This window comes from Cetorhinus maximus, unplaced genomic scaffold (assembly GCF_964194155.1).
Source record: "Cetorhinus maximus unplaced genomic scaffold, sCetMax3.hap1.1 HAP1_SCAFFOLD_2030, whole genome shotgun sequence".
NCBI lineage: Eukaryota > Metazoa > Chordata > Chondrichthyes > Lamniformes > Cetorhinidae > Cetorhinus > Cetorhinus maximus.
Genome location: NW_027597970.1, coordinates 19,871 through 27,753, shown reverse-complemented (window position 1 = coordinate 27,753; position 7,883 = coordinate 19,871).

Here is a 7,883-nt window from a genome sequence, read left to right as displayed (position 1 = left end):
GACCGAGTGAGAGTGACCGAGTGAGAGTGACCGAAGGAACGACCGAGTGAGAGTGACCGAAGGAACGACCGAGTGAGAGTGACCGAAGGAACGACCGAGTGAGAGTGACCGAAGGAACGACCGAGTGAGAGTGACCGAGTGAGAGTGACCGAAGGAACGACCGAGTGAGAGTGACCGAGTGAGAGTGACCGAAGGAACGACCGAGTGAGAGTGACCGAGTGAGAGTGACCGAAGGAACGACCGAGTGAGAGTGACCGAAGGAACGACCGAGTGAGAGTGACCGAGTGAGAGTGACCGAAGGAACGACCGAGTGAGAGTGACCGAGTGGGAGTGACCGAAGGAACGACCGAGTGAGAGTGACCGAGTGAGAGTGACCGAAGGAACGACCAAGTGAGAATGACCGAGTGAGAGTGACCGAGTGAGAGTGACCGAAGGAACGACCGAGTGAGAATGACCGAGTGAGAGTGACCGAGTGAGAGTGACCGAAGGAACGACCGAGTGAGAATGACCGAGTGAGAGTGACCGAAGGAACGACCGAGTGAGAATGACCGAGTGAGAGTGACCGAAGGAACGACCGAGTGAGAGTGACCGAGTGAGAGTGACCGAGTGAATGACCGAGTGAGAGTGACCGAGTGAGAGTGACCGAAAGAACGACCGAGTGAGAGTGACCGAAGGAACGACCGAGTGAGAGTGACCGAGGGAACGACCAAGTGAGAGTGACCGAGTGAGAGTGACCGAAGGAACGACCGAGTGAGAGTGACCGAAGGAACGACCGAGTGAGAGTGACCGAAGGAACGACCGAGTGAGAGTGTCCGAGTGAGAGTGACCGAGGGAACGACCAAGTGAGAGTGACCGAGTGAGAGTGACCGAAGGAACGACCGAGTGAGAGTGACCGAGTGAGAGTGACCGAAGGAATGACCGAGTGAGAGTGTCCGAGTGAGAGTGACCGAGGGAACGACCGAGTGAGAGTGTCCGAGTGAGAGTGACCGAGGGAACGACCGAGTGAGTGACCGAGTGAGAGTGACCGAGTGAACGACCGAGTGAGGGTGACTAAGTGAGAGTGACCGAGGGAACGACCAAGTGAGAGTGACCGAGTGAGAGTGACCGAGTGAACGACCGAGTGAGAATGACCGAGTGAGAGTGACCGAGGGAACGACCGAGTGAGAGTGTCCGAGTGAGAGTGACCGAGGGAACGACCGAGTGAGAGTGTCCGAGTGAGAGTGACCGAGGGAACGACCGAGTGAGAGTGACCGAGTGAGAGTGACCGAGTGAGAGTGACCGAGGGAACGACCGAGTGAGGGTGACTAAGTGAGAGTGACCGAGGGAACGACCGAGTGAGAGTGACCGAGTGAGAGTGACCGAGTGAACGACTGAGTGAGGGTGACTGAGGGAACAACCGAGTGAGAGTGACCGAGGGAATGACCGAGTGAGAGTGACCGAGTGAGAGTGACCCAGTGAACGACCGAGTGAGAGTGACTGAGGGAACAACCGAGTGAGAGTGACCGAGTGAGAGTGACCGAGTGAGAGTGACCGAGTGAGAGTGACCGAAGGAACGACCGAGTGAGAGTGACCGAGTGAGAGTGACCGAAGGAACGACCGAGTGAGAGTGACCGAAGGAACGACCGAGTGAGAGTGACCGAGTGAGAGTGACCGAAGGAACGACCGAGTGAGAGTGACCGAGTGGGAGTGACCGAAGGAACGACCGAGTGAGAGTGACCGAGTGAGAGTGACCGAAGGAACGACCAAGTGAGAATGACCGAGTGAGAGTGACCGAGTGAGAGTGACCGAAGGAACGACCGAGTGAGAATGACCGAGTGAGAGTGACCGAGTGAGAGTGACCGAAGGAACGACCGAGTGAGAATGACCGAGTGAGAGTGACCGAAGGAACGACCGAGTGAGAATGACCGAGTGAGAGTGACCGAAGGAACGACCGAGTGAGAGTGACCGAGTGAGAGTGACCGAGTGAATGACCGAGTGAGAGTGACCGAGTGAGAGTGACCGAAAGAACGACCGAGTGAGAGTGACCGAAGGAACGACCGAGTGAGAGTGACCGAGGGAACGACCAAGTGAGAGTGACCGAGTGAGAGTGACCGAAGGAACGACCGAGTGAGAGTGACCGAAGGAACGACCGAGTGAGAGTGACCGAAGGAACGACCGAGTGAGAGTGTCCGAGTGAGAGTGACCGAGGGAACGACCAAGTGAGAGTGACCGAGTGAGAGTGACCGAAGGAACGACCGAGTGAGAGTGACCGAGTGAGAGTGACCGAAGGAATGACCGAGTGAGAGTGTCCGAGTGAGAGTGACCGAGGGAACGACCGAGTGAGAGTGTCCGAGTGAGAGTGACCGAGGGAACGACCGAGTGAGTGACCGAGTGAGAGTGACCGAGTGAACGACCGAGTGAGGGTGACTAAGTGAGAGTGACCGAGGGAACGACCAAGTGAGAGTGACCGAGTGAGAGTGACCGAGTGAACGACCGAGTGAGAATGACCGAGTGAGAGTGACCGAGGGAACGACCGAGTGAGAGTGTCCGAGTGAGAGTGACCGAGGGAACGACCGAGTGAGAGTGTCCGAGTGAGAGTGACCGAGGGAACGACCGAGTGAGAGTGACCGAGTGAGAGTGACCGAGTGAGAGTGACCGAGGGAACGACCGAGTGAGGGTGACTAAGTGAGAGTGACCGAGGGAACGACCGAGTGAGAGTGACCGAGTGAGAGTGACCGAGTGAACGACTGAGTGAGGGTGACTGAGGGAACAACCGAGTGAGAGTGACCGAGGGAATGACCGAGTGAGAGTGACCGAGTGAGAGTGACCCAGTGAACGACCGAGTGAGAGTGACTGAGGGAACAACCGAGTGAGAGTGACCGAGTGAGAGTGACCGAGTGAGAGTGACCGAGGGAACGACCGAGTGAGAGTGACTGAGAGTGACCGAGTGAGAGTGACCCAGTGAACGACCGAGTGAGAGTGACTGAGAGTGACCGAGCGAGAGTGACCGAGTGAGAGTGACCAAGTGAGAGTGACCGAGGGAACGACTGAGTGAGAGTGACTGAGAGTAACCGAGTGAACGACTGAGTGTTATTAACCAAGTGAGACTGACCGAGGGAGCATCCATGTGAGAGTGGTCAAGTGAGAGTGACCAAGCGAGAGTGGCCGAGGGAACATCTGAGTGAGAGTGACTGAGGGAATGACCGAGTGAGAGTGACTGAGTGAGAGTGACCAAGGGAACAACTGAGTGAGAGTGACCAAGGGAATGATCGAGTGGGAGTGACCGAATGAGAGTGGCCGAGGGAACGACCGAGTGAGAGTTACTGATTCAGAGTGACCAAGTCAGAGTGACTGAAGGTACGTCTGAGTGAGAGTGACTGAGTGAGAGTGAGAGAGGCAACGACCGAGTGAAAGTTCACTGAGTGAGAGTGACCGAGTGAGAGTGACTGAGTGAGAGTGACTGAGTGAGAGTGAGAGAGAGAGAATGACCGAGTGATAGTGACCGAGTGTTATGACCGATGCAGTAGGTAAAGTGGAGTTATTTAAAAATCCCAGAGGGAAACTTGAAACAACTGTCATAACCTATAATTTTAAGTGTCATGTTTGAGATGCGACTCTAAACTCAGGAATCAGACCATCAGTTCCTGAGGTTTTACATTAAACTAAATAAAACATTTTATTACTTTACACAGGTTAAAATATATATACACATGGTTACAAATTACTACTATCATAACTTTTAACTAATTCCCAAACTAATCTCCATTAAGGCAACAACAACACATAGACTTAACCAGACACCAGACAAAGCACCTTACAAATTCAAAATGAGGTTCTTTTCACTTTGGTTCCTGTAGGGCCAGTTGGAGGTTTACAGCTGCCTTTTGATCTCACATTGTCCCTGCTCTACACACCCGAACACTACTGAAGTTATACCTACCACCCCCATTGAATGTTAATTCTCATTGTACCAACAACCTCTGAACTAAACCTCTCTAACAATAAAACCCCTTTCATAGTCCAAATTTTATTAGTTATATAAACATGTTGCTTGGTATCTGCTAGACGGAGTGAGAGTGACCGAGGGAATGACCGAGTGAGAGTGACCGAGCGAGAGTGACCGAGGGAACGACTGAGTGAGAGTGACCGAGGGAACGAACGAGCGGGAGTGACCGAGGGAATGACTGAGTGAGAGTGACCGAGGGAATGACCGAGTGAGAGTGACCGAGTGAGAGTGACCGAGGGAACGACCGAGCGAGAGTGACTGAGGGAATGACTAAGTGAGAGTGACCGAGTGAACGACCGAGTGAGAGTGACTGAGGGGATGACCGAGGGAACGACCGAGTGAGAGTGACCGAGTGAGAGTGACCGAGGGAACGACCGAGTGAGAGTGACCGAGTGAACGACCGAGTGAGAGTGACCGAGGGGATGACCGAGTGAGAGTGACCGAGGGAACGACCGAGTGAGAGTGACCGAGTGAGAGTGACCGAGTGAACGACCGAGCGAGAGTGACCGAGGGAATGACCGAGTGAGAGTGACCGAGTGAGAGTGACCGAGTGAACGACCGAGTGAGAGTGACCGAGGGGATGACCGAGTGAGAGTGACCGAGGGAACGACCGAGTGAGAGTGACCGAGTGAGAGTGACTGAGGGAACGACCGAGTGAGAGTGACCGAGGGGATGACCGAGTGAGAGTGACCGAGGGAATGACCGAGTGGGGGTGACCGATGGAACGACCGAGTGGGAGTGACCGAGGGGATGACTGAGTGGGAGTGACCGAGGGAATGACTGAGTGAGAGTGACCAAGGGAATGACCGAGTGGGAGTGACTGAGTGGGAGTGACCGAGGGGACGACTGAGTGGGAGTGACGGAAGTGGTGGCTGGCGAAAAGTGACCAAGGGAATTTTTTTTATTCATTCACAGGATGTGGGCTTCGCTGGCTGGCCCAGCATTTACTGCCCATCCCTAGTTGCCCTTGAGAAGGTGGTGGTGAGCTGCCTTCTTGAGCCGCTGCAGTCCATGTGGTGCAGGTACACCCACAGTGCTGTTAGGGAGGGAGTTCCAGGATTTTGACCCAGTGACAGTGAAGGAACGGTGATATATTTCCAAGTCAGGATGGTAAGTGGCTTGGAGGGGAACTTCCAGGTGGTGGTGTTCCCATCTACCTGCTGCCCTTGTCCTTCTAGATGGTAGTGCTCGTGGGTTTGGAAGGTGCTGTCTAAGGAGCCTTGGTGAATTCCTGCAGTGCATCTAGTAGATGGTACACACACTGCTGCTACTGTGCGTCGGTGGTGGAGGGAGTGAATGTTTGTGGATGTGATGCCAATCAAGCGGCTGCTTTGTCCTGGATGGTGTTGAGCTTCTTGAGTGTTGTGGGAGCTGCACTCATCCAGGCAAGTGGGGAGTATTCCATCACACTCCTGACCTGTGCCTTGTAGATGGTGGACAGGCTTTGGGGAGTCAGGAGGTGAGTTACTCATCGCAGGATTCCCAGCCTCTGAGCTGCTCTTGTAACCACAGTATTTATTATCACAGAATCTTTACAGTGCAGAAAGAGGCCATTCAGCCCATCCAGTCTGCACTGTCTCTCTGAAAAAGCATCCCACCTAGTCCCACTCCCCTGCCTTATCCCCATAACCTTGCACATTCTCTCTGTTAAGGTAGCAATCCAACTCCCTTTTGAATACCTCGATCAAACCTGCCTCCACCCTCTCAGGAAGTTTGTTCCAGACTCCAACCACCCTCTGAGTGAAAAAATGTTTCCTCACATCACATTTACCCCTTTTGCCAATTATTTTGAATCTGTTCCCTCTAGTTCTTGATGTGCTCTTGAGTGGGAACAGTTTCTCACTATTTATCCTGTCCATACCTCTCAGGATCTTGAATACCTCAATCCAGTCTCCTCTCAGCCTTCTTTTCTCCAAGGAAAACAATCCCAACCTCTCCAATCTATCCTCACAACTACAGTTCTTTATCCTGGGAATCATCCTTGTGAATCTCCTCTGTACTTTCTCTAATACCTTCACATCCTTCCTCAAGTACGGCGCCCAGAACTGGACACAGTGCTCCAGCTGAGGCCTAACTAGTGTCTTATACAAGTTCAACATGACCTCCTTACTCTTGTACTCAATGCCCCTATTAATAAAGCCTAAGATACCATATGCTTTATTAACTGCTCTCTCCACCTGTCCTGCCATCTTCAATGACTTGTGTACATATACACTGAGGTCCCTCTGTCCCTGCATCTCCTTTAGAGTTTCTCCCTTTATTTCATACTGTCTCACCATATTTCTCCTGCCAAAATGAATCACCTCACACTCCTCTGCATTGAACTTCATCTGCCACTTGCCTGCCCAATCCACCAACATGTCTATGTCCTTTTGAAATTCAAGACTATCCCCATCACATTTGATAACATTTCCAATCCTCGTATCATCTGAAAGTTTTTAAAACATGCCCTGCACTGTGCAGTCTATGTCATTAATATACAGCAGGAAGAGCAAGGGTCCCAACACTGACCTCTGGGGAACTCCACTACAAACCTTCCTCCAATCTGAAAAACAACCATTTCTCTGTTTCCTGTCATTCAGCCAATTTTTCTTACCCAAGTACCTACTTTCCCTTTTATTCCATGAGCTAGCATTTTGCTCACAAGCCTGTTGTGTGGCACTGTATCAAATGCCTTTTGAAAATCCATATACACCACAAAGAGCATTTCCCTTATCAACCTTCTCTGTTACCTTCTCAAAAAACTCCAGGAAGTTAGTTAAACATGATTTTCCCTTCATGAATCCGTGCTGTCTTTCCTTAATTATCCTGCACTTGTCTAAGTGATTATTGATTTTATTCCACACTATAGTTTCCATAAGTTTCCCTACCACTGAGATCAGACTGACTCATCTGTAGTTGCCGGCTTTATCCTTGCATCCCTTTTTGAACATGGGTGTAACATTCACAATTCTCCAGTCCTCTGGCACTTACCCTGTGTCTAAGGAAGATTGGAAGATTATTACTATTGCCTCTGCAATTTCCACTCTCACTTCTCTCAGTACCCTCAGATGCATCTCATCCCGTCCTGATACCTTATCTATTTTAAGTAAAGATAGCCTTTCTAACACCTCCTTCCTCTCAATTGTAAATTCTTATAGTGTATCTATTACCCCCTCTCTCACCTGGGCCTGGGTAGTCTTTGTAAAGACAGATGCAAAGTATTGGTTTAATACCTCCGCTATTTCTTCAACCTCCACATGTAAGTCCCTTAATTATCCCTAATCGGCCCTACTCTTTCTTTCACCTCCCTTTTATTTAAATGCTTTTGGAAACCTTGGGATTCCCTTTCATGTTTGCTGCATTCTGGCTGGTCCAGTTCAGTTTCAGGTCGGTAACTCCCAGGGTGTTGATAGTGGGGGATTCAGTGATGGTAATGCCATTGAACATCAAGGGGCGATGGTTGGATTCTCTCTTGTTGGAGATGGTCATTACCTGGCACTTGTGTGACACGAATGTTACTTGCCACTTGTCAGCCCAAGCCTGGATATTGTCCAGGTCTTGCTGCATTTGGACATGAACTGCTTCAGTATCTGAGGAGTTGCGAATGGTGCTGAACATTGTGCAAACATCAGCGAACATCCCCACTTCTGATCTTATGATGGAAGGAAGGTCATTGATGAAGCAGCTGAAGATGGTTGGGCCGAGGACACTACCCTGAGGAACTCCTGCAGTGATGTCCTGGAGCTGAGATGAGTGACCTCCAACAACCACAACCATCTTCCTTTGTGCTAGGTATGGCTCCAACCAGCGGAAAGTTTTCCCCTGTGAGGAGCTGTAATCCTATGAACATACATAGGAATTAAGAGCAGGAGTGGCCATTCGGCCCCTCGAGCCTGTTCTGCCATTCAGTAAGATC